At 40.9% G+C, this 27,859-nt stretch overlaps 1 protein-coding gene across 9 annotated transcripts in view; it reads left to right on the top strand.

Moving 5' to 3' along the window:
- Positions 1–27,859, top strand: part of sipa1l1 (signal-induced proliferation-associated 1 like 1) — a 275,095-nt gene that overhangs the window by 80,187 nt on the left and 167,049 nt on the right. For 7 of the 9 annotated variants that reach the window (XM_052039819.1, XM_052040229.1, XM_052040297.1 and 4 more), the window contains one exon: positions 11,999–12,050. The exons of the other annotated variants lie outside the window; for them this stretch is intronic. The gene's annotated coding sequence lies outside the window, so the exon portion shown is untranslated. The remainder of the gene's footprint in view (positions 1–11,998; positions 12,051–27,859) is intronic. 9 annotated transcript variants of the gene reach the window in all.

Below are 27,859 nucleotides of genomic sequence, written 5' to 3'. Positions count from 1 at the left end.
CTGACTAATGGGTTGTGGCAAGGTGGACAGTATGCATTTCAGATGCACCTAAATCTCAGTTCCATACCATAGACCAGACATGAAATCTGGGGCCTACACTTCCATGGTAACAGCAATGCTGTGTATGAATCGGTGACTCCTTACTTAAAACTGAATTCCCTTGCAGTTGTCATATCCGAATTGCAAAGAGGAAGGCCAAGCGAACCTTTTTATGCAATTTGGTTGACTACAAATAAACAAATTTAATATCTTACTTTTAAAAAACATGCTAGCATCTGTTGAAGATGCTGCTCTTCTGCCTCTGTTCCTGTAACTCTGCCTCTGCTCCTCCTTGGCCCTGCGTCTACCTCCACCTCCCTCCGTGCCCTCCCACATCTCAGGCTCTACTCTACGACAACATGCCCATCTCTCGTTTCCCATCATGCATTGCCTTTCTCCCTTTCATGCCTGTCCAGTCTCCTGTGTGCATCATTTTCTTCCACATGCCATCTCTTTCCTCCTGTTTTCAATAAGATAAGATATCATTATCAGTCACATGTACATTGAAACACACAGTGAAATACATCTTTTGCGTAGAGTGTTCTGGGGGCAGCCCGCAAGTGTCGCTGCGCCTCTGGCGTCAACATAGCATGCCCACAGCTCCTAACCTGTACGTCTTTTGAATGTGGGAGGAAACCGGAGCACCTGGAGGAAACCCACGCAGACATGGGGAGAATGTACAAACTCCTTACAGACAGTGGCCGGAATTGAACCCGGGTCGCTGGTGCTGTAATAGTGTCGTGCTAACCGCTAAGCTACTGTGCCTGTAATAAGGACACTGACAGCAGAATGACAACCAAAATATATTAATGATCCTTGTTTATTTGATGCGCAGCTTTACATTTGACCACTTCTTCAGAGGTTGAATTATCATTCTCTGCAATAGCATTGGCTTCTATCAAAATTGAATGATCTTTTCTGCCATGTAAACATGGGCTGAACAAGAATCCTTCATTTTTGCTGTTTCCCTGGTCAGATCACTCAATGATTCCCATTTTCCATCTTAAAATTTCAGTTCCATTACTCAGGAAATCCTTAAATCTTGTAGAATAGAGACTGTTTTCACAGCCTGACTACAAATAAGCTATGGGGAAAATTCAAGAAAAAATTTATTTTGGCTTTTTTCGCACATTGGGTGGTGGATTATACTCTCGTTTAATTTGTAGCATAAGTATTTTTGCCAAGTGACATGGACGGGGTATCTGTTGCAAACTACGGATTTTGCAAACTCAAACACCTGATTTTGTTGCTGCCCTGGCAACTATACCGGCCAGTCTTGTTCCTCACCTGTGCACTGTCTTCAATTGATGATTGCCAGCTCTTCCTGTTGGCAAAAGCAGTCAGCTTACATGGCCAAGGAAAACTTCTTTTTGAAGTAATCATCACCTGGCTTCCCAGTTCAGAAAGAATGCCATTGGTGGTGGTGGAGGGTGGGGGATGCAAAGTTAAATGTGAGAAGTCTAAATGATACAGAAAAAGAAATTTTGTTCTTGAAATATTATTTTCTTTCCTCCTAATTTTAATATTCCAGTTAATTTGGTGCTTTGTATTATTATTTAGTTTAAATGATAATACAAAGATCAGATTGATCTAGAAAAAATAAACATTAATTTTCTCTTTCTTGTGAGGAAAATCGTTCTGTTGCAGCAATAAAGTAATGTCATGTTTCACCCACTGGTTTGGTTTTGGATTAATTTAACTGCCCTGTGGAAATGGAAGGTTTTTCTTGGACCCTGGCTATTTCAGTAAACTTTTTTTTAAGATAGTAGTACTGTTTTCTCCTTCTGTGAGGTTTCTTCATTTTTAAACCCAGGGCTTACACATTCCTATCCTTGGCTTAATGTGTAAATAACGTCTGATATTTTAAGTCAATGTTTTCCAAAAATGTCATAGCATGCTATTACTCACACACTGATGGTGTTACATTAAATGGATTTGATAAAGAGAATATAGTTTTTTTTACAACCAGCTTTTAAATCTTGAACAAAGTAGCATTTTAAGACAAGAATGAAGATTAAAACCATCATTTTCTGACCCTGCCACAAACCCCATTTTCTGGCCCCTATTTTCATTTGTCTCCCTTGCCACTGTGTTCAACTGACCAGGTTGACCCTGTAATGAGCTGTTCACTCAATAGCATTTCTGTTATAAAGACTACTTACTTCTGTCGTTTTGACATCACCCATCTCCTGTCTTGGCCCATCTGCTGTTGAAATCATTATCCATGCTTGTGTTAGCTCTAGGCTTCGCTGTTCCCTCAGCCAATATCATCAAAAATAGATTCTGCTCATTCTCTTGTTATACATTATTGGACCTTGCAATGCTCATATTACTTGCTACTTTTTAAAAACTTCAAGTGCTTAATTGTTTGTAAAACATTCTGTGACTTCCTGAGGTCATGAAATGCACCATATACACTGGTACCTCTCTTCCCTTTCAGGATGTGTTCTCAGGAACAGGAGTGCTAAAGGAATCTGTGCTAAAGGGGGCCATGATAGCATTATACTCAGATGTGTTACTAACAGTGCTGTGTTGCTGGAAGCCTGTCACATATCCAGCAATGAATTACACTGTAGCTTGGTGTGGAGAGGTTGCCTGAGGGCTGGTGTTGGGCAGGTTGAGCCAAGTGGTGAGGCAACTCGGCGGGGGAGAGGGGGGTATCAGGGCTGCACCCTGGCCAGCAAGACGCATGTGGACAATTGCTGGGGAATGGCAGCGGCTGCTCCATGTGTTGCCAGGATTCCCTCATCACCTTATGCTGGATGTGATGGAAGCTGCTACCTTCCTATTGCTTTGTTTTGCTGCGCAACTGTCCTCAGCCTGGAGATTCTTGATGGTAACAGTCTCAACCGAGAAGTGGAGACAGCAGCTTCTACCGCATTCAACAGGAAGTGATTTGAGCTCATAGGATCCAGGCAATCTGCCAGTTCGTAGAATAGATGTTGCTTGATCCCTGCGCCCACCATCCTGGCCAAGGTGAAGTCCTGAGCTCCACATCTCAGCGCTGAGCAGCCACACCAGTCATTCCAATCTGATCAACACCAGATCCCAATGGCAGGCTCTCCACACACAGCTGTCAGGGGTTCATTTGCTGGGGAGCACCAGCGGAGGGCAGGAATTCAGCATCAGGTTTCCAGCACTGCAGTGCACAGGGCACAGCCCAAGCAGGATTTTTTTTAATGTTCAGAGGTTCATATTTGTGAGTGTTCAACCTAGAGGCCAAGAGCTGTATAACAATTCAGCCCTCAGCAGGATACCACTGTCGATGAAAGTCGCCGTTTTTTCCGTGTGCCATCAGCCTCAAGTGATGAACAGCAGAAATAAGAGGGAGTGCAGATAGCCTTTATGAAGTGTTTCGTCAGTGGCCCCTTAAATGCGACAAGGTTAAAATAAAAGCTTAGCAGTGGGCATTTGTGTGAAGTAAGCAGATTAATGTGAACAGTATAATAATTACTCTGATCAGAGGAAGCTGAGCTTAATTGGCATCTTCAGTAATTCATTAAAAATTCCTAACAGCTAGAATATTGCTGAATTTACCTTGGATAGTCCTGCTGAAGATCTTAGTGGTAATATGTGTAATTACAATTATTTTTAGCAGATATGCTGGATATGGGATATTTTCCTGAGGGCCCAAGGCATTGGCCTTTTGCAGGTAGTGTCTTGAGCTGAGAAAAGGCTTGATTTTTCTGGAGATTGAGTACAAGAGATTTTTATCATTTTAACACGTGTGATGCGGAGGTTGGGGCTCTGCTGCCAAACCTGTATTCATCTAACAAAGAAGCCACAGTAAAACTGGTGAACTGGTGAGGTATGATGGGACTTCAAAATTGCATAATGGCAGTGTTGTTCAGGGCAGTTGTTCATTAGTATTAGATGAAAATTGAAGCAAACTTGTCTTTGTATTTCATTAAATCTAATTTGGCTGTTCTTCTGTGTTTAAACAAATGCTTGGAGCTTTCTGATGAGGGAAAAAGGATTACTCTTAAAGAGCTGATGTCACAACGGGTAAATATACATAAGCACACAATAGGTGCTGGAGTATGACCCCTGAGTCTCCTCTGTCTTTCAGTAAGATCAAGGCTGATCTGATCTTTGGCTTTAACTTCCCTTCGCTGCTAGATTTCCCCACAGCTCTCAATTCCATTTTAATCCTAAAAACTTCTGTCTTGGCCTTAAGTATAACTAATAACAGCGTCTGCAGTTCTCTGGGGCAGAGAATTCAAGATTCGCAAGTAACTGCATGTTGGAGCACAAAGTACATTAGGCTGCCAGGATGAGTGATGCCTGTTGTAGAGGTGGTGCCAAAACGTTTGAAAGCTCTGATAGCGATGGAAATAATCCTAAACCAAAAATTGGTTGCAGTGAATTTGCAACATGTAAATCCTGTCACAGCTTCATTAACTTCATCAGCTAATCTGTATCTCCTAAAAAGTCAGTAACTCTTGACTAGAACACGGGCCTGCTTTTGCTTGTTTATGCAGTTTGGAGGCTGGCAACAGGTGGAGATGGTCCTCTTGAGTTTTGACCTATCACAAAATCTGGTCTCTTCCATTTTCCCACAGGGAAAGCTATTGCCATAATTTGTATAACCGTCATCAAAATCAAAATACAGTATTTCAGAGCCTGTAGTACTAAACCTTTTCAATCATTCAGTGCATGAGGTAAAGTATGTATAAACTTAGGCGTCCCTTTAATGCAAGGCTCTCTCATAAGTTGACTCTTTAGTTGAACCGTTGTGTTTACTTTAACCTGCATCTGCAGTTCTGGACAGATATGGGTGTTTTCATAGTGGAAAATAAGTCCAGTGTGTTGTCCCAAGATCTTTTTATCTTTCCTGATGTGAAATTCATCTGTCAGTCTTGACCAGTGTAGGTGGAATTTGAACACACTACATCTGGGTGTGAGTCTGGTGAAGGAAAGAGTGGGGTGTCTCATTTCTCGGGAAAATTAAAGCCTCAAAAACAGATCCATTTGCACACACCTTTTGTGTGCAAACAATGCATAGGAGTGATTTTATCCAGATTGGATCATGCTTGTGATCATTTCCAGGTGGCATTGAGTCTGGCAGCTTCTGACTACCCAGATGCAGATCAGTAATTTCAGCCCATTATCACCATCTCCCATCTACATTGCTTTGTCAGATTGGAAGTAACCAATCACAATTCCCATTGTTTCTTTCAAATTTGTTTTTTGAACCAACTTTGCAACAACTTCCCTTTCCTTGTTCTGTAGGTAACACTATGCATTTTTTCCTGCAGGAAACTTCTGATGCTGGTTTGGAATTTGGAGCATTGTTATGCTACTGAAAGAGGACACAAAACATCAGCTGTGCTAAGTTTGTGCGAGCATGGCTAACGGTTTCCCAGTGTCAGTCACGTACTGTGCCCTCCCTTACATTCCAATTGGAGCTATTGGATCCAACCTTCAACTTTTGCTGAACACTCTCAGAAAAAGCTGGGAGTACATGAGAAACGAGGTATTAATCACAAGGTCTGAAGAGCGATGCTAATGCATTGCACACAGCACCTCAGCAGCCTCTGATTTTAACATTCAAGATAATGGAAATTGCATCAGTGGTGGTCTCTTCACTGTCTGCAGCATTTTTGTGCAATTCACACATAGGCTATATGCAAGGATCACAGTACCCTTGATAATCCCACACCTGGCAGTGGTGTGGCACTATTCATGGCATGGGACTCAACTAGGACAGACCACCACCTGGAAGGTGCTCAGATAAACAAGATCACTGTGTCTTGCCTCACTTCCATAGCGGTCTGTTACGTAGCTATGCTCTGGCTGCCGTGGGAGAATTTTTTAAAAATTTCAAAGATGTATGTTATGCATAAAAAAATACACAGGGAATACAATACTATACAATCAGTATATGTCTTCCTTTACATTTGATTATGCCATCAAATCAATATATTCTGTTGGCGATGCATTCTGTTGACTCATGTTTCCTCTTTAAACAATACACATGTGAAGCATCTGAGAGGCTGCTTCTCAGGGCCTAGCCCCCTCACTGTCCAGTGGCAGCAGAACCTTAGAATATGGTTCTTCCCCACAAAGCCTTTGTGGTGGCTGCACCAATCTTCAGTGTGTACCTTAGTTCCTTAAAGCTTTAAATCTCCTCTCAGTGGCCAGCATAGTAGTGACAGAGCAATACAATCTCTGGGTGGGAAGTGGACAGGTCCTGTTTCATTGTATGTGCACGTTATATCATTGTACTGCTTTTAATGAATTTTTTCTCAGTTTCACAAATTTTTGCAGTGATCTAATTGGGTTTTATTGCAATATGTGCAGCAAGAAAGGGTGAAATCCAATTTGCACACCTGTGCTCTTTTTATTGTCCTTGTCCTCATTCTCTGACAAGGAAGGCAGCAGTCAGCCTGCCTCTTAGGCTGAGATGTCAGCTAACAAAATAATGCTGTTGGTTTGCATGCTGGAGAGTAAATGAGTTTTGAGTTAAGGAAAGCAAAACAAAAATCGTGGGTTCAAAGCCATAATTTAACTAATGTCATCTTACCTCTTCAGGATTGGGGGAGAAAGGCAATTGGCTTTTAGATAATTTATTTTTCTATCTAATTCTGATAATGGTTGTTAGTATGAAACATTGCTGTGGGAATAACCTGTGTTAAATGCTGTGCACTGAAGTGTGCAGTACCTGTTCTATTTTTACTTTTTGATGGAGGAGGTAGCTTGTGTCAAAGACACGCCATAGCATTGCATATGTATTCTGAATGCATTATTGGGATGTTGCTAATCAGCCTACATGTGACATTATTAACAAGAGAAGCCTGTGGACATTTCGCTTTCTGAAGACTGAAGTGCAGATCTGTAATACCATTGTTACCATTGCCTACCTATGTACCTGTACCTGTGTTCTTTAAGATTCCGTAAGAAAAACTTTTTGACATGATTTTGCACCAAGCTTTCATTGTTCTGTCGGATATGCAGTTTGCCTTTTATTTTGCTGTTAACTTCTGATACTGGTTTGTAACCCAGAGCGCTCTGTCCTGACATCAGAAGTGGATTATACAAGCATATTGATGCAGGCTTGAACCTTACAGCCCAGTGGGGACCAGTCTTCTATTCCTACATTTTGATCTGTGGTTTGTTGGCACACCCCCTTTTTTGTATTTTTTTCAGAATCTGGGCATTACTGGTGAGATCTAGTACTTATTGCTTCTCCCTTGAGACTGTGGTGATGAGCCACCATCTTGATCCACTGAAGTCCTTCTGGTGAAGGTACTCTCACAGTGCTTCTGGGAAGACAGTTTGAGGATTTAGACCCAGCAATGATGAAAGATCACAATATATTTCCAAATCATGATTGTGTTCAACACAATATGGATCCTGCAGGTGGTTTCTATGCACCTGCTGCCCTTATTCTTGATGGTAGATGTTGTGAGTATGGAGGTGCTGTTGAAGTAGTCAAGGCAAATAACTGCAGTGCATTATGCAGATTGTACACACTGGAACTGGTGGGAATGAATGTTGAGGCTGATTAATGGGGTGTTAATCAGTGGGCTGATTTGTTCTGGATAGTGTCAAAACTCAAGAGCATTGTTGGAGCTGCAGTCATCCAAGTAAGTGGCGAGTCTACTATCATGCTTCTGACTTGTGCCTTGCAGCTGGCGGAAAGGTTCGGGGGTGTCGGGAAGTGAGTCAGTCGCCACAGGATACCCAGCCTCTAATTCACTCTTATAGCTACGATATTTATGTGGCTGCTCCAGTTAGGTTTCTGGTTGATGGTGATCCTCAGGTTGTAGCTGGTGGGGAACTTGGTGATAATAATGCAATTGAATGTCAAGGGTAAGTGGTTTGATTTCACTGTTTTTAGAACTGATCATTGCCTGGGACTTCTTGTGGTGCAACTGTTACTTCTAACTTATTAACCCATGCTTGATTGTTGTTGTTGTTACAAAGGTTTTCTCACTTGATCTCAATGATATGTTCCGTTGAGCTTTCTCTTCCTCCACATAGTTTAATAATCTTCCACTAATCATTTTCTAAGCTCATAAAGGATAACTCTAGTGGCAGTGAAGCTAGACCAATAAGACTATTTCCTTCAGAAGAGGAAGAGACCAAGAATCCAGAAGATGAGTGGAACTTCTGTTGTGCCTAGGTCTCTGCTTTAGGGCAATAGAACATGAGTTGCATCTGGGCCTCCATGATTCATGGAATATCTGATAGTAATTCCAATATATTCCTTTAAACAAATGGAGAACATTACCTGTCAAGAGGACTGACCAGTTCATTGATGGGTGTACATGTTTGGGAAAAGACTTTTATAGTCTAGAAATTCAATATATGCTTTTTCAATGACTTATCATTGGAGAAATGAGCCACCGCAGTAAACTTGGATTTTTATGAGAGTCTTTATGCAACTACATCATTGGAATCGGTACTTTGTCATATAGTAGAATATCTATTTTTTTATTGTAGCCATATTCAGATTATAGATCTTAAAGTTTCAGTTAATTAATTGAGCTGGTTGGTCATCACACTAGCCTTTCATCTCTGGAGACCTGATTTGCAGTTGAAATTACACTGTTGAGATGAACACTTCATCTGTTGACTACTATAAGAATTCTACTTAAAAATTGTTGGCAGCCTCCATTGGCTCAGTTCTCACTTTATGTGAGTTGACAGCTCAAAGCTATTCAAGATTTGGCACAAAACTGGGTTTAAGTCCTTAAAGGCAGTCAGCATGAGAACTGGAAATCTCACATTTCACTAACCTTGGTAATAAGGTAAATTATAGCAGCATGACCAAGGGAATTCTGTTGTCCATTTTACCCTACTACACCTGAATTATGATTGCTTGATCATCATGCCAACTGGGAAAGATGTTCTGTTTGATGGGAAAAAGTGAAAAGGAAATGCAGTAAATCTGCATTTTGGAACAACCAGCTTGATGCTCTTTATGCCACATTACTCCAGTAAACTTTCAGAATTTAAAAGCAGTACTTTGTGATCGGTTCATTTGCACTGTTGGTGTTTTATGTTCTTTTAAAACTGCTCTTGCAGTGTTTCTCCCCAGTGAGCAATTGGTTCAGGTTTTGGTTTTCCCTTCTTGATTGGGGCAAGGCCAACATGCATTAATTTTAAATTACATTGATACAGGACTGTTTATAAGGATGGGAACTTTATTTATATAATGCATTCTAGTCTGTTGAGGTGAAGCTGTATTCCATTTTGATGTTTACTTCTCAGTTAGACAGGACTAACTGATTTGTGACATAACTTTGTAAATTGTCGAGCACTCATCAGTTTTTGGTCCCAGATCGGTAGTGAGTCAGCATCAGACAACTGCTTTTCCTTGAAGGAATGTTCTTATATCTGTAACAAAGTGTGATGTTGGAAAACTTTATTAAAATTCAAAGCTCTCTTTCACATATTATGGCAGATTTATGCTATGGAATATGCCATGATTGCTGTGATCAGTGTGCAGTGGTATATAAGCTGCCAAACATACTATAAATCAGGATATTAGTGGTGCTTGTAACAGGGTTAATACAGTGATCATCAGTAGGAGCATTAATCTACATATGGATTGGATAAACCAAATGAGCAGTAATAATGTGGAGGATGGGAGTTTTCTAGATCAGTATATTAAAGGAGTAGTTTGCTTAAGATCTAGTACTTTGTCATGAAATAGGGTTAATTAATGACCTGGTAGTTTAGGGGCTTTCAGGGTTGGTACTGGGGTCTTGGCTGTTAATCATCTATAACCAGTTATTTGGATGAGGGGATCAAGTGTAATATATCCAAGTTTGCTGATGCTACAAAGTTAGGAGTCAGTGTAGGCTGTGAGGAGGATGCAGAAAGGCTTCAGGAGGACATAGAATGAACAAGAATGTGGCAGATGGGATATAATGCTCACTTTCACCCAGTTTGTTAGAAAAAACTAAAGGAAGGGCATTCTTTACATTGTGAGAGGTAGAAAAGCATAGGCAGGCTTCCAGAACCAAAGTTGCAAGAGTTAGTTGTTCAGGGCACAGATGAGGAGAAATTTATTTACCCAGAGGTTTGCAAATTTTGAAATTCTGCACTCAAGAGGACCATGGAGGCAGATGCCGTGTATTTTCAAGACTGAGGTCTATTCATTAAGTGAACTGAGGAACGTGGCCCTGAGATAAATGATCACCCATGATCTTATTGGAGAGTGTAGCAACCACAAGGGTTTAAATGCCTTACTGCTGTTGCTTACATTCTGATGTTAAAGTTTGAGACAGCAAACCAGCAGATGAGGTTCCAGTAGGGATGTGCTAATGTTGGAGTTAGATGATATAATAGTGTTGGATAGAGATGGTGAAGAATGGTTAGAATGCGGGGATTAATCCTCAGCCTGTGCAAGTTTTAGTGAGAGGTGGTAGAAGCTGCATTAGTGATGGTCCTTCTGTTAGCATTGTTCTTGGTTTAACGTGGTCCAGAACGTAATTGTTTGACCCTTTTGCTGCAATTATGTATCTTGAAGTGGCGTGGCTGTTTTGGGCAAATGGCTTGGCTTTCTTTATTAGCAACAGTTTGTTTGCATTTCATTTGAGTAAATTAGAATTACTTCTGTTACAGTTTACTCATAATGTTTTAAATCTTCCCTCAGAAATCTGTTAAAAGGTAGTTCACAGGCTGCAGAGGCTACAGTGCCTCGGAAACTTCAGGCATCTTTGGCTGGTGAGATATGGCTTGGGATGCTATGTGGTATCTTCTTCTCTGAGGAACGATACCGATGTTCATAGGATTATATCATCTGCCTATACCTTTGACCATTGGTGCAGTTAAGAGACTTGATATGTTAAAAATAATATAGTGAAGGTAGTTATATGTATATTGGTAATCTTCACAGGCTCAGAGTCTTGAAGATGCTCATGTTGATCTGTTGGCATTTGTATATGGGTGGTACACCAGGCTGACTGACAACAGTCTGTTGAAGCAGGATTTCCAGGAAAACACTGGCTCATATTTTCCGGGTGGCATCTGAGATGCATTGAGTAGGTCATAGGGAGCTTTATCTTTTGTATAATTATGCCACCTCCGGTGTGCTACCATATTAAGAGCCACGTGAAAATGCACACAGCCATGACCTAGAATGAGGTGAAAGCAGTTTAGAAATGTTGGGTTTCCTGCGAATACTGTTGTTTTGACCTCTGTTTTGTGATATCTGTGGAATACCCTGGTTGAATGACGGTAACTTGCTGCTAGCTAGTGGTTGCGAAACTTTGCACAGCAGAATAATTGAAAGTTATGCATCTTAAATAAAGACAAATTGGAAAGTAACATTGTATTTTGAAAACTGATTTTTTTCTGAAAGGAACCTTAAACCAGTGACTTTTTAAGTACATGGTTATTTCTGAATCTTAGAAAAATAGAAACCAAAAGTCTGTCTGTAAATGGACTTGGTCCCTTGATGTTTGAAGTTCACTGTTGTGACCCTAATTAGATATGGCATTGAAAGACGTTAGTAGCTTCAACAGTCTGACAAGCTTGACTGGCTGAGAAAAATAACCGTTGAATTCCAGAGCTTTCTAGTACATCCTCATTGTATCCCTCCCCCAACCCATCCATCTTTGTCTAAAACTTTTCATTAAGATGAGTTTCAGTGTCTCTGCATCTCCTTTTGTCTTTCACTTCTGAGCTGGCCAGCACTTGGTTCAAAAGTTAAAATGTAGATGTCCAATTTATAGTGATTGACTTTAGCCTGTCACTGTTTTCTTCTGGAGACCTGATAGGAATGCTGAAGGCTTTCAAAGCTACAGTTTGTTGGATACTTTTCACAGTTCTGGAACGTGATCTTCTTAAATGTGGCATACCAATCACCTTGTAAACTAAATGACGTTCATTTCTGTGAAACGTTACCTTATTGAAAGTTAGTTGTTAATTGGTGCTATTTTGGCTATGCAAGTGTTTGCCATTTTCTGACGTTTTTGACCTAATTGGTCTTTTTCTCCTACAGGTATTTGGACCACATTGCAGTTTGCATTCCTCCTAAGTGTCTGCGAAAACAGGTCAGTGCTCTGTCAGTGCTCAGTGTTTTGGTCAACAGAAAGGGGATTGGAGTTGTTGGGGGGTGTGGGTGGGGTTGTAGAACACATCCGTCTCCTGTGATGAGCTGAACATTCTAAAGTACTAAGGATATCCGAATAAATGCAGAGTTAAGCTCCTCAGTTTTCCAGCTGAAGTGGAAAAAAAAAGCATATTTAGTTAAAATTTGAATTGCCAAAATAATTTGGGTGTAAATATTCCATTAGTGATTGCACCGCACTTGAGGAACTATGGAGCAACAACATAACTCGAGGAACTCGGTGGGTCAGGCAGCATCTGGAGAGGGAAATGGACAGTTGATGTCATGGGTTAAGGCCCTTCATCTGGACTGAAAGACAGCAGGGAGATGGCCAGTATGGAGATGAGGGGAAGGGGTGGAGCAGGAGCTGGCAAGCAATAGGTGGATCCAGGTGAGGAGGTTTGATAGGCTAATGGAGGAGGGAAGAGCAGAAATAATGACAGAGGCTGGGAGGTGATAGGTGGCGGCAACAAAGGGCTGCAGATGATGGAATCTGACAGGAAAGTGTGGAACCAAATGTGGTGAGGGAGGAAGTGTAGGGAGAGGTGTTGGGACAGGTATTACACCTTCTATGGTTGCAGTGGAAAGTGCCTGGGGAGGGGGAGGGATGGAGTCACATCATGAAGCAGAAAGGGGTAGGGAAGGGAAGATGTGACCAGTGGTGGGATCGCATTGTAGCTGGTGGAAGTTGCGAAGAATGGTGTGCTGGATGTGTAGGCTGGTGGAGTGAAATGAAAGGACCAGGGGAACTCTTTCCCTGTTCTTTCTGGGGAGGAGCTGAGGTAAGAGCAGAAGTGTGGGAAATAAAGGAGGTGTGGGAAATAAAGGAGGTGTGGGTGAGGGCTCCACCAACAACAGTGGGGGATGTGAGGGCGGGGTGGCAAAAGCTCCGTTTTCTGTAGAAGGACAATTTTGGATGTCCTGGAGTGGAAGGCCTCATCTGGAGAGCAGACACAGGGGAGACAAAGAAACTGAGAGAAAGGAACGGTGTCTTTACAAGAGACAAAGTGGGAGGAGGTGTAGTCTAGGTATCTGTGGGAGTTGGTGGGTTTGAGGTAAATGTTGGTGGATAGATTGTCTCCTGAGATGGAGAAACAGAGATTAAGAAAGGGGAGAGAGGTGTCAGAAAGTGGTCCAAGTGAATTTGAGGGCAGGGTGCAAGTTAATGAAATTGATGAGTTCTGCATGGGTGCAGGATGCAGCACCAATGCAGTCATTGTTGTAGCAAAGAAAGAGTTGGGGAGTGGTGCTGGAGTCGATTTGGAACAAAGACTGCTCCATGTAGCCAACGAAAAGACAGGTGTCGCTGGAGCCCATGAGAGTTCCTGTGGGTGCATCTTTGATTTGTAGGAAGTGGAGGGAGTCAAAGGAGAAATTGTTAAAGGCAGGAACAAGCTCTTCCAAGCAGAGGAGGGTATTAATAGAGAGGTACTGGTTGGATTTGTGTTCTAGAAAGAAATAGAGAACCATAAGGTTTTCCTGATGGGGCATGGAAGTGCTTAGGGAGTGGATGTCCATAGTGAAGATGAGGCAATGGGGGCCAGAGAATTGAAAGTTGTTAAAACAATAGAGGGCATGCAAGGTGTTCCAGATGTAGGTGGAAGGGATTGAACAAGGGGGAACAATATGGAGTCAAAGTATAAGTTCAGTGGGGCAAGAGCAGGCAGAAACAATGGGCCTACCAGGTTGGTCTTGTTTGTGAATCCAGGGTAGGAGACAGAAACAGGCATTACAGGGTTGGGGAACTATCAGGTTGGAGGTTGTGGAGGGGAGATATGTGGTGGCATGGGAGACAGTGGCCTAACGATCATTGGTGAGGTCATGGTCAAGGGGCAGGTATAAGAAGGTGTCCGAGAGATGTTGCCTAGCCTCTGCAAGGTAGAAGTCAGTCCGCCAGACTACAATGACACGGCCCTTGTCAGCAGGTTTGACAATGAGGTTGGGATTGGTGCGGAGTGAGTGGAGAGCTACGCGTTCAGAGGGGATGAGGGGAGGGAGAAGTCAAGGTGATTGATGTTGCATTGGCAGGTGAAAATGAAAAAGTCAAGAAAGGAGGGCAGAAGGGGGTGTCCAAGAGGAAGAGGTTTTGGAGATGGGAGAAAGGGTCATCAGTGGGGGGTAAGGACTCCTTACCAAAGAACTAAGCACAGAGGCAACGGAAGAAGAGCTCAATATCATGGCAGGCCCAGAACTTGTTAATATGCAGACACGGGTACAGAGATGAGGCCTTTGATGAGGGCACACCACTCTGCATTGGGGCGGGGGGGGGAGTTGGTGGTCAGAGGGGATAGTAAAAAGCTGGGGTCAGGCATGGGATCAGAGGAGAGCAGTGGGGTGGAGGGCTCAGGAGAGGTGAGGTAGTGGGGGGGATTGTGGCATGATCAGTGGCAGAGGAAGAGTGGTGGGACCCTGTCCTGGAGAAACTCTGGTCTTTGCTTGAATTACCTACTATTATGGTTTGGTTTTCCAAAGTATTTGTCAGAGCTCCCATCTTGTGCTTCTGGATATGTTGACATCTTGGAACTTTTCTCCAAGATTGCATCCCTCTTCCATCAACTCCCCATCCACACCTTTTCTCTCTTTTCTCATCTGCATAACTTTCTCTTTTCTCCCTCTCTTTCTCCCTCCCCTCCCCCCCCCAACACTTCCCTTTTAGCCTGTTGAATCTTAGTTTTTGAAGAGAGTAAGAGCAGTGTGACAAATATAATGTACACTGTCTTGTGTATTAATTATTAGCTTTAAAGTACCCCAGCCTAATGTGCCCTTTTACCTTGCTTGCTGTTGTTAAGCAGCAGACCTTTAACTTTTTAACAAAAGGAAATGGATTACAAACTAATAAAACTTCCCATGTTGTACCATGCTTTATTAAGGGCCACTCTATGATCTACAGTATTAATGAACCTCGTTTTTTTGGTGTTCCAAGACTTCTGTTGTGCTGTGGGAATCGAGTATACACTTGATTTTCTAGGGTTTAAAGGTTAAGTACTTGCTGTTCATTATTATTTGGAGAACGCTCGTGTGAGGTGTATGACAGGCTTCCCATCTGCCAGAGCAAGTTAAGGCAAATGGAATTCAAACTTGAGATTTATTTAACCCTTTCACTAGCACCAAGTTTGAATAACTGTATCCAGTAGTAGCGTGTCCTTGTATCCATTCATTTACCTTCCCTTCTGGAATTCTTCTGCACCTCCCAAATGGGGCTGATCCTTGTTGATGTACTGCTTTTCTCAGTGCAGTATTCTCTACTGCTTTTTCCAGTGGATGGTTGCTGACTGTGAGGCTGTTGAACAGTGAAAGCTTGGACTGAGCTTATTCTGAAAAGTGTGGATGTTTTCCCCGATTTGTCCACTGGATTACAATCAGGAAAGTTCACCATCCTCCCTTTGTTTCCTCTGGGGGCACTGAAGCAGTTGTAAAATCCAACGGATCAGTTTAACCAGCAGAGGATGGGAATCTGCCACTGGCCTTCAATGCATTTATGTAGTAACCAACTGCACAAATCCATAACCATTATTTTATAAGTGTAAAGATGATTATAGAAATCTGAGATGGATGCTTCACAGATTAAAACTGTGCAGTGTATCATCATATACTTGAACAAGTATATTCTTAAAGCAGTGAAACAAATTATGTTGCTATGGCTGTGACTGCAGCACCAATTTAATTGGTTAGCTTTGGCTCTACATTGATTGGTGGTGGAGTAGTTGCTAGGAGAGTATTTAGCTTTCATTTTTTTTCAACGTGCGTTGAGAGGTGAAACATTTCTTGTTTTGCCTTAAATGGAATAAAACAGTTATGTAAAAATGTTATTTCAGAGATGCTAGTGTATCTTCAGACTTTGCAGGATAATGGATGCACCCTGTTGAAGTGTATAATTGAGTCTTTACAAGAGGCCAGTGCTTATCCCAGTGCACAAAAATATTCTCTTCCGCAGACCATTCAAACTGTTGAAACCCTCCAGCAAGGGGTGTTTGCCTAACCATATAATTAAATTCCATCTGGATATCGTCAGCTATTAATTTCACAGGATTAGAATGTGAAGCAGCTCGAATTATCTAGAAGGCAAAGTAGTGGGACCTTGACTCCACCTCTGGATGCCCCAAAATCTTTTCAGCCAATGAATACTTTTGAAGACTAAGCATATCTGTTGAATATCTCTGGAGCCACCTGTTTAGATCACTGTTTGTGACCAATTTTATTATTATTATTGAATAATTAACTGAAAATATTGAAAAGACTAGTGAGCAAAATTGTGTTTGTGGAGGGCTACTTAAATAGAAATCACATTATTTGCTTAAACAAGCTTCACAATTTGATTCCTCACTTTCCATTCTGAACACTATTACTTCCATTAAAATTATGTTCCATGCTAATTTTGCAGGCTATCTTGGACTTTTAGTTATATAATTGTTTTTTTCCTCTCAGTGTGCTTAAATTCTTACTGAGCTGTGGTCATGTCAGATAAGGTTGTGAAATTTAAAACACAACAATTAAAACTTGTGGTGTGAAGGTGGTTGGATTTATACAAGGTCCTCTAGACCTAATGAACATACCACTGCACTTGGATGGAGACGATGCTATCAATGAACTGAAAGTTTGAAGAATGTGAGCAAATGCATTCCTTTATGATAAAGCAATCAGAAATCTGTCTAAAGCTGACATCTGTTTTTTTAACTGCATCTTGTGGAGTAGGGATTTTATTTTTGGTTGATCTCTCTTCCCTTTTTTTTCATAAAACTAAACATTTTTGGCGCCAATAACTCACTTTTCTTGTGGAGATAAGTTCCATATCTCAGATATCTTTACATGCCCAGATGTCACATAGATTTGGAGCATGCCCAGGGAATGAACAGAGAACCCATATCAGTTTATTTTGGCATTTAGTTTCACCATGTCAATTTTGTGGTTCTCCTCATCTATGGGAGAGAGGAATAATATGCTAGAATTCTACTTAATTGCCAAACTATTCATTGTAGAAGCAGGCTGTTCAGTCCAGTAGATTCAGACTTGTATTTATACCCCACACAAGAGTCTAACCACCTTTTTTCTAGTTCCTATCTCGATCTCTTTCTGTTCTTTTCTCACTCATGTTCTTATCTACCTTCCCCTTGAATGGAGTTTATAATATTTGCTTTGGCTAATCCCTGTGTAAATGCATTCTGCATTCTCACAGTTATTAGTAAAGTAGCTTAATGAGTTTCCTGTTGGATTGATTACTGTCTGCCTATATTTTTGGACCCTGATTCTGGTCTCGCCCATGTGGAAACCTTGTGTGAGTAGGATTTAATATAAAAGGTGGGTTGGAGGTTTGTTTCAACAATCTTGAACCCATCTTAATCTGGTTGCGACAGGATATTATGAGATGGGAATAAGGAAGGGCAACAAACTCACCCTGTGTTTAGGAATGTTCAGCGATGGAGGAATTGGAAATTCATTTAAGTTAATGAGGCTGTCTGTCTCTGAATAAACCTGCTTTGCAGGTTTTACAGTGGGAGACATGCTTTTCCAGGCCTTAGGAAGCTAGCATCTCAAGTGAGAAGAAGTCAGCTCCAGGGAGAAGGTAAATGAGATTAGAGCACTTGTTGTGGACCAGAGAGAGCAGGAGTTTTCCTCCATTTCCACCCTCCTCAATCTTCAAGGAATTGGCAGGCAATGTAGCCACTCTTGTAGTCTTGATGTTAGAGTAAGGTCCTGCAAGCAACAAAGCATTAAAGACCAGACAACCTATTCCAGGGAATGAAAATTTAAAAAAAAATGCAGATGCTGGGAATCTGAATCAAAAAACATAAAATGCTGGGAAAACTCAGCAGATCAGGCAGCATCTGTGGAAGGAGAAACAGTCAAAGTTTCAGGGTTGTGACCCTTCGTCAGAACCTATTCCAGTGATGTTAGTTGAGGGGTAAATTTTAGGAAGGATATCTCTGCTCTTGGTTTTATTTTCAAAACCGTGCTTTGTGGTTTTGGGCATCCACATAAGGTGACAGATGTGATCTTGGCTTAATATTTCTTCTGAAAGACTGCAATCCTGACAATGCAATAATCCCTTCATATTGCACTGAAATGTCAGTTTACATTTGTATTCTTGGAGTAGGTATTGGAGCTGGATAAACTGTACATCAGTGTTGCTTTTCATTAGAACTATAAGGCTGTACTGTGAATGGTTAAATGTATTAATCGTACTGCTCTGATGATATTACTTTTCCAGTATATTATAACACTATTTTGCTGATTAGATTTTGTGTAACTTGTCTCTTTATCAATGCCTGCCATGTAAAAATAAAGTCTGTGTGTCAGAACACATTTGGGTAACATTGGAGTAACACAACAATATCATGCTGTTCTGATGGAAGCTGGTTATTTATCATAATCTATTATATGACATAGAGAACAATTCTCAGTTCCTGTTTATAGAAATGTACGTTGGGGAAAAGATGCGAAGCACTGTAAAAGGTGACATTGCATCTTTCTTTCAGAAAGCCTGAAATTTATGTGAGAATGATAGCTCATTAGTTAGTCTGGTCACAGCACACAAACTGAATATTTTCAACAACTTTGGCTCAAACTCCTGGCTTGTGTCACTTTGTTTTAAATAGTTTAAACCTGCAAAGACTCGAGAAAGTTCGGATGTTAATGTTTGCATCATGTTTAGTTCTGTGTATAAAAGAACCTTTAATAAAGAAGTCACAAGTTTGAGCAAAACTATACTGAAACTTGTGGGGGATGAGTGGGGTGGAGTGGAAGCTGGAATCTCAACTATAAAATCTGACTGTTTGGTGTTTGTGATTATTGCTACAAAGTATTGCAAAAGTAGACACACAGCTGTTACTAATTGGGGCTAAATTTATCTTTTGACAGAGTCACTGCCTCCCATCCATTTTATATCCTTTATTTCTTTCCAAGATCTTAACAATTCCCTGCTCCTGCGCGCCTATATAAATACAGCTCAGATCAAGTAACAAAATAGTACTATTGTTCCAGACATCTATACTCCCACATATGCAACGGGTGCAACGTAGGAACATATTTGGAGGTTTCTGTGCAGATGGTTTCAACATAAGTTGCTAGTTGCAGAAATTTATTCTCTTTCTTTTTCTTTTCCAGCCCCTGATCCTGCCTCTGCCCCATCTTGACTTTAATGTTACTTGTCTGTGCACCAGCTGTTGTTGTGCTATGTGTTGGATGGCAGTGTTGGGAAAATAATGTAGTACTGTTCAGGATTACGGAGACAGGCTAGTTTGATAGATCATCAAACTGCCTTAGAAGTAATCCATTTAATAAGTGACAGTGCATGGAACATTTACATTGCCCTGCAGAAGTGAAGGAACACAAAAGGACATTGTATTATAAAATCCCTTTCTGCATTACGTATCTGCCAGTGACATTGAAAGTATTAATACAGTACTGCGTTTGTTATGACTAAACAGTACAGAAACTTGGCATTTTTGTCCTCCCTGTTTCCTCCCCCAAAGGATGCTGAACCTATGCTTGAGAGTTTTAGAAATGGATGCATTTATAATTTCTGTCTTGTTCTTTTCAGTATCTTGAGGTGAAATGTAAAACAATCATTCTCTAACTGGAGCATTGGTATCGACTATCCAATACAAACTGGTGTAAAAATCAACTGATAAAAACCATCATCCAAACGTTCTGCTTGAAATTAGAAAAATAAAGATTTTCATTTCGTTGTCACCTTTCATTGCTTGAGACAAAGTACGTCTGAAGTATAAGTTGTAGTAAATGTAGGAATGCTGCTGGTTGTGGGTGATGCAACACAACAAAGTGAAGACAAATCTCTATTTTGTGGGTGATGTTAGCTGAAGGATAAATACTTGTCATGGCTTCTGGGAGAATTCTACTTCAGAGTGGTGCCATGGGATCATAGACATCGATCTGAGAGGAGAGCCAAAAGCTCACACCTTTGACAGGGTAGCTTGTCCCCAGTGCTTCACTGAGGTCTCAGCCTGACTACTTGTACTAATATCCCCTGAGATCTTAAACCTGCAATCTTCTGATTTGGGGTGAGAATGCTACCAATTAGGCTATGGCTGAAACTCTTATGTTGTCACCCATCTGTTGTTGATGGCACTTCTGAAAGATCTGCAGTATTTTTTGTTTTTGGGATGTGGCCATTCTGGTAAGCCAGTACTCATTGCATGTTCTTGTTAGGTTTGAGATCTAGCTTGGTAGGTCACACCAGATGGATCTCCCAGGCCCCCTTCTAAATTTCGGGATTTAAATTCACAACTTTTGGCTTTTTCGTCAAAGTCCCATCACCACGAGGCTATGTTAGCGACATGACCGTAAGGCCCAGCCAATCTCTCTCGGCATTTACCCTCTTTGGAGAAAACAATTCTAATCATCCAGCCGTTGTTTCTTTAGTAGTCAACCTAAGGAAGTGTTTGCATACCCTCTGCTACAATTGAAAATCTGTGAAAATATTTCCCTTGTCCTTGGTTCGAAATCTCTGAAGTATAATCATGCATGCACAGCTGCTTGTTCTTGGTTTGTAAGTGATTAATCCTTTGCCATCCTTCCATAATTTTAAAATGTACATCACTCTGTAAAATGTGATTCAAAGACACTATAATATTGTGATACATGTTTACCTATACTATTCTGGAGTGCAATAGAGCCCCCATTGACAGAACAAACAAGAGGCTAACTGTAACTAGGAGCAAACAAGAACACTAAGAGCAAACTAGTCACAGTCTCAAAAAAGGGGGTTGGCCATTCATTACAGTGCTGAGAAGGAACTTCTTCACCCAAATGGTGGTAAAATTTTGGTATTCAGTACCTAAGAGGGCTGTGGAGGCTCAGTCACTGTATATGTAAGGTCAAAATTGAGTTTATTGTCATACTGCACTTGCACGCATATGTACAGGTGCAATGAAAAACTTACATGCAGCAGCACCACAGGCATATAGTATCAGATACACAACATACACAAGAAAAACATAAATTGACAACATAAATTATACAAAACTATACAAGAAAGAACACAATCAGAAAAAAAATCCAAAGTCCATTGTAGTACGAAGTGGTCATAGTATTGCTATACTGAGGTCACGATTAGGGTTGTAAGATCGAGATCAATGGGTTTTAAGCTATTCAGGGAATTGAGGGCAATGGGATAAGTGCAGTAAAGTGTGTGCTGAGTTAAAAGGTCAGCCATGAACTTATTGAATGGCGGAGCAGGCACAAGAGGCTGAATTCCTTTTTCTTATATCCCTGTGTAATGGAATGGAATAATTGGTCTGCTTAACTTTGGCACGTGGAACACTCTGCCATTTTAAACTGTAACTCACCTCATACATTCAATTTTCAATAGTACATGTAGAGGGTATACCGCAGGGAACTACCTGGGCACATGTTGTCTTCAACGAACAGGACTTGTACAGGATAGTTTAAGATTTCCCTGATCTCTAGTCTGGCTGAATATACCTACTACAAAGGACATGTTCATACCAGTACGCATACTCTCCACAGAATGATGTCGCCTGACGGTAATTCTTTTTTTATTAGGCTACATTACACATTCAGATTCATGTATTTACCCCTGTACTGTGCCATATTTTGTGGAAATCAATCAGTGTAGCCAGGAAAAGTGATGACTGTTCTATTATTGATGCATCAATAAAAATGCTCATAAAATGATTTAAGCAACCTGGATCACAATACAACTTTGCAGTCATCCGCAAGTGCATTGTCATTTTCTGTACAATGTGCACTGGAGGACATTTTAGCATTTTAATCAAATTCAGATGATGCCGATAAATTGCTCGTTTTGTTTGGTGCTTTCTGTTATCTCTACCCTTCGGTGTTATTATCTTGTAACAGACTGTATGATAAATATGTGTGTGTCTCTATCTGTGTGTGCCTGTCTGTAATGCCTATAATGTGTGTGGGATTTGTCATTGTCCTGTGGCATGCCATGAAGTAAATTGCTTGCGTGCTAGTATGGAATAATCCATAGCTGGATTTATTCACAAAAAGTAATATTGTATTTTGAAAAATATTCATGTCCCATCTGGTAAATTCCATGATGCACTTCCTATGCCTGAATGTTTTTTTCCTTTCCATTGTTTTTTCAAACTTGACTTTAATTAAATTGTACTTACTTAGATGCCGTGCAGCACAGGTATAGATATTGTCTTTCTTGACTTGCCTGGGATACAAGCAACTTGAGTTAATGAATTAATTACCTCTTTAAATATCTCTTAATTAAAACATGTTTGCGTCCTTTGCTATGTTTCCTTGCTATAATTGTTAAATTTCAGAGTGAATATTGCAGCATTTGTTCTATTACGTCACTTCAGTGGTGTCTGCTACAAACTTTTAACTTGCCCTCATGAAACTGAGTCACAGTTATGCAAGAACAATTAGTAGGGAAGCTTTACTTTGACGTTCTATTGCTCGAATGAAATATGCTCAGAGGAATGAGGCTGGATGGTGAGTCACAATGGAACACTTTATTTTTAAGTTGTTGCATCTATAAACTGATCATCTTTTGGATGAACTATTTAACAGGAAACAGCAATGGAAACCAGATTTGGAAATGTGATTCAAGTTGTGACAGCAGAGTCCTGGCAGTTGGAACAGGAAATCTTGTAGTGTGCATGGAGGATTTACTCCTGATTTCAGCACATTTAAGCAAAAAGTACAATCCCTTCGAAATAAATTCAAAGAATGTATTTTGTCTTTGGTAAAGGTCTGTTCTTATACATATCTCCATCTCTTAATGTCTGTGAATTATGATATTGTGTTCCAAATGGTCAGATTTGTGCCGAATATCTTCACTCTGGCATATTTTGCATGAGTTCACGTCAGAGTTGTACAGCACAGAAATGGGCTCTTTGGCTAACCATAACCATGCTGATCATTTTGCCAATCTGCACTGATCTCATTTTCTGGCATTATATCCTTCTATTGCCTTGCCTATTCAAGTGTCTATCTAAATGTCTCTTAAATGTGGTGATTATATCTGATTCCACCACCTTCTCTTGCAGTGAGTTCCAGTTATCAACCACTCTGTAAAAAAAAATCCCTCAAATCCTTTTAAAACTCCTTCTCACCTTAAACCTTTGCCCTCTTGTTTTTGACAGGCCTATCATCGGAAAAATATTTGGGTTATCTAACTTCCCGATGCCTTTTATAATTTTATATACCTCCATCAGGCCACCCCTCAGCCTCCTTAACTCCAGGAAAAAGAAGCCCAAAGTGTCCAGTCTCTCCTTGCAACTAAAGCCCTTCAATCCAGCACTCCCTGGTGAATCTCCTCTGCACACTCTCCAGAGTAATCACATCATCCTTATAGTACAGCAACTAGAATTGACACAATACTGAAGAACAACTTAACCAGTGTATTGTAAAGTTGCAACATCATGTTCCAACCATTTTATTCTATGTCTGACCTATGAAGGAGAGCATGCTGTATGCCTTCTTCACCACCCTTTCTATCTGTATTACTACTTTCAAGTAACTATGGACCTGAACCCCATGGTTCCTCTGTTGAACAACATTTCTTAGCACCCTAATGTTCACTGTACATGTCCTACCCTCATTTGACTTCCCAAAATGCAACACCTTGTCAGGATTACATTACATCTGCCAACACTCTTTAATTTTCCATCTGATCTATATCCTATTGTAGCCTAAGACAAGCTTCCCCACTATTCAGAAAACCACCCATTTTTGTGTCATTCACAAACTTACTAACCATAACTCCTACATTTACATGACAAATAACAAGGGTTGTTAGCACCAATCCCTGTGGTATACCACTAGTCACAGAATTACAATAAGGAAAGTGTCCTTTCACCAGTAACATCTGCCTCCTATCCCCAAGCCAATTTTGCATCCAATTAGCCTGCTGGGCCTGTTGTGTATACAGGGACCTTGTCAAATGCCTTACAGAAATCCATACTTAATGTTTACTGCTTTGCATTCATCAGTGTTCTTAGTTACTTCCTCAAAAAAGTTCAGTCAAATTAGTGAGGCAAGTTTTCTGCTGCACAAATACATGCTGATTATTCCTGATCAGCTTCTGCCTTTCCAAAGGTACATAAATCTTGTCCCTTATTGCTCAGTGGTTCTGTCATCTGAAGCAACACTTGAAAAGTGAAGACTAATGTTTCCAAGTGCAAATCAATTAGCCAGCCATTCTTAATTTGAGCATGGTTATTTGAACCTCGAACAAAGTATATTTTTATATGCATTGTGTACATTTCTAGCAGGACTGCACTATGGAGACTCAAGAAATTCTGCAGATGCTGGAATCTGGAGCAATACACAAAAAGTGCTGAAGGAACTAAGTAGGTCAGGCAGCATCCATGGAGGGAAATCAACAATCGGCGTTTTGGGCCGAGACCCTTCATCAGGACTGGAAAGGAATAGCGCAGAAGCCTGAATAAGAAGGTGGGGGGAGAGGGAGGAGTACACGCAGGCAGGTGGTAGGTGAGTACAGGTGATCGGCGAGTCCAGGTGAGGGGGGGAATGTAGGTGGATGGGGGAGGGGGGAAGATGTAATAAGCTGAGAGGTGATAGGTAGTAAGTTGCAGTAACCCCACCCTTTTTCTACCCCCCCCTCCCTTTGTCTTCCTTTATTCCTGTGGCTCCCTTCCCCCATCTTGATGACCTGCCCATCTCCTCCCCTCCCCTCCTCCATCCTTTATTCCATGGTCCACTGCCCTTCCCTACTGGATTCCTTCTTCTTCAGCCCTTTGCCTCTTCTATCTATCACCTCTCAGCTTATTACATGTTGCACCCGCTCCCCCCCACCCACCCACTACCTTTCCCCTCTCGCCTGAACTCACCTATCCCCTGCCTGCGTGTGCTCCTCCCCCACCCTCGACCTTCTTATTCTGGCTTCTACCCTCTTCCTTTCCAGTCCTGATGAAGGGTCTCGGCCCGAAACATCGACTGTTTATTTCCCTCCATGGATGCTGCCTGACCTGCTGAGTTCCTCCAACATTTTTTGTGTAAGATTCTGCTACTGGTTGTTAAGAATTTTTTGGAAAATGCGATGTGTTGGTACACCCAAATAATATGTTGAGAAGGTTTGGTGGTTTGTCAACGAAACACTCTGCCCGAGAATTGAGTGTATTAAGTTTTAGACGTTATACAAGTAAAGCACTATGCTATTTAACATGAATAAATAAGCACTTATTTGAGAAGTAGATCATTTTAAACACCACTTTACAAATTGAAAGAGCAGCTAAACAAATAACTTGCAAATACATGAACAGTGGGAATTGGTAGTAAATGAGTGAATATTTCAAAAAGAGCTTCCAGGCTCATCACTGGACTCGTTACTGGCACCACGCTGGGATTGGAACCCAATCACTGGCATTGAGCAAACTCAATAGCAAGTTGACGCAGAACATCTCTTATTTTTTTGCTGGGAGTCAGTGGTTTGCTACCAGTGAGGGGGCTAAGGGAAGGGCTGCTGTTCTGGCTGGTGGGGGTGGGTCCTACCACAACAAAAACAGAGATGCTAGAAGAACTCAGAAAGAGAAACCAGTCAATGTTTTGGGTCAGTCTAACCCTTCTTTGTAACTGTGGGGGGGTGGTGGGAGCAGTGGTGGGGGCAGTGGTTTTTCATTCTCAAAGCCAAATTGGTGTGGGAGGAGTGAGATGCAAGACAAAAGACTACATGGAGATGGGTTAAGACAGATTGGGTGATAAAGGGACTACCAGTTTGGGAAGGTTCAAAAGGTTCAAGCACTTTGGCAACTTTCAGTGGTCTTGGCCCTGGGTAGTGCTTTGGGTCACTATCCTTATCTTCATGTTTAGCTCATGGCCATCTCCCAGACCCAATTTGTTTGTGTTCCTCCCTAGCTTGCCAATGCACAGGCCTGAATGTGCCAGTCTGAATACATCAACATTTTTCACGTTCAGACTCTGGGGTGCCGATTGCTTTAATTAGCTATATTATGCTTATTTTGTCATACCATGTAACCTCTCCATATCATTGATATATAATCCTATATTCACTCCTACATGGTCAGATTCAAACCAAAATTGGCATTTGCTAATAAATAAACACATCCTCTGGGAAATCTGGCAGTATTTTATTCCACATACAATGACAGCAGTTATGCCTCATGATATTTCAGAATTAGACGGTCTCTGCCCTGCCCCGAAGTGAGAATATTAGCAAGACAATTGTGTAAACTTGTTTAAAGCTGCTGGTAACCATGTGTGTAATGTCACTAGTAATAACAAATAAAAAAATACTCCTTTCAAGACTATGTTTAATTTTTATTCTGTATGTGCCTGCTGGTTGTCCGCATGATCTTTCCTAATTTAGGAGTGAAATCAACAGTAGGGTTTAGCTGGTGTGCCTTCCCTGTAGGTAACTACCTCCACTCTATTATGTCTCAGCCCATGGAAAATGGCATTTTGGATGACATATGATAGCATTGACACTGCCTGTGGAATTGTACCTCAGTATCAATCCTTACCTCAGGAAATGAGTGAAGAAAATCTATGTTCACAGGGAGTTACGTGAAAAGAAAGTCAATTCTTCTGCACTTTCTTTCAAATACTTTGTTGAAGTTACATTTTTCCCCCCGTAATGGCACAAAAAAATGACTGAGCACATCAATGACTGAGCATAAGTAAGCATATCACTGTAATTTCAAGATAAAGATTTGCTCAAACTAATCATAAAATAGGGGAAAAACAAATCTGAACTGCTAATGGATTATTATGTGTGAAGGAGGATGAGGTGGAGATTGAGGGGGCTTGTGCAGAAGCAGTTCAATCTTAGACCACTTTCATCCTGAGAAAAATTCAGTTTGACTTAAGTGTATTTTCTTATGAACCTGATTCTGGAAAGTGTAATGCTTCCTTGGAAGATAATTGTATGTGTTAATTCCTTTTGTGCACTCTTCTGGATCTGTATTGGCTGGAAGCAACAATAGTTTTGTGATTCTTGGCAAGTGTACTATCAGAAAGCACTCTTCCACAGGTGTTGGGTAGCAGACTGATAGCTATTACTGGCTATCTCTGCCAGTGGAGCTTTGTTACTTTGGAAATAGCATTGCTATTCCAAAATAATTCATGAATAATTTGTTTTACTTCAGAGTGGGATGATACTGCAATAAATAAAAGCAAAAAGACTGCATTCAAAAAATCTCTGATCCTAAATTTCACAAGGAGCCCCAGGGAACAATGTGCATAAGTTTTATGACTGACCAGATTTTTTAAAACAAAAAATTGATGCATTAACATCTTTGCTGCTACTGTCTTTGGATTGTGGATGGGTGGAATCATGGCCTATCTTTCTCTGGGAAAAGGTTGGGGAGGTTGGGTGCACATAGGAAAACCCAGGGAAGCAGTCTAAGATGCTTGTACAATGGATGAATTATTTCCTTATTGCCAGTTATAAACAAGCAGGTTATTCCACATAGATAAGTTTGAAGCCTTTCTGGAAGATGAGTAAAGATTTGACTTTTAAAATGAACAACATATCCAGTTTCATTTTTAACATTGGCACACTTGATAATCGGTCCTCATATCAGGAAGCGAGATAGTCACTGGAATGTTTTAAGGAGACCGTGTGCCTTAATTTTTATAGTATTTTCATTTTTTTACCTGTGGAATGCTTTTTAGCCTGTAGCAGGCCATAAAAATCCCAACAGGCAAAAGGAAATGAGAAGAGACAGATACATAAGTCAAGAAGATTTTTGCATTATTTGTGAGGAGGATCAGGAGCATTTCCTCCTGGTTCACCAATGCCTTTATGGAATT

The sequence above is a fragment of the Pristis pectinata genome, chromosome 1 (genome assembly GCF_009764475.1).
Source record: "Pristis pectinata isolate sPriPec2 chromosome 1, sPriPec2.1.pri, whole genome shotgun sequence".
Lineage (NCBI taxonomy): Eukaryota > Metazoa > Chordata > Chondrichthyes > Rhinopristiformes > Pristidae > Pristis > Pristis pectinata.
This window is presented reverse-complemented; position numbering and strand designations above follow the sequence as displayed.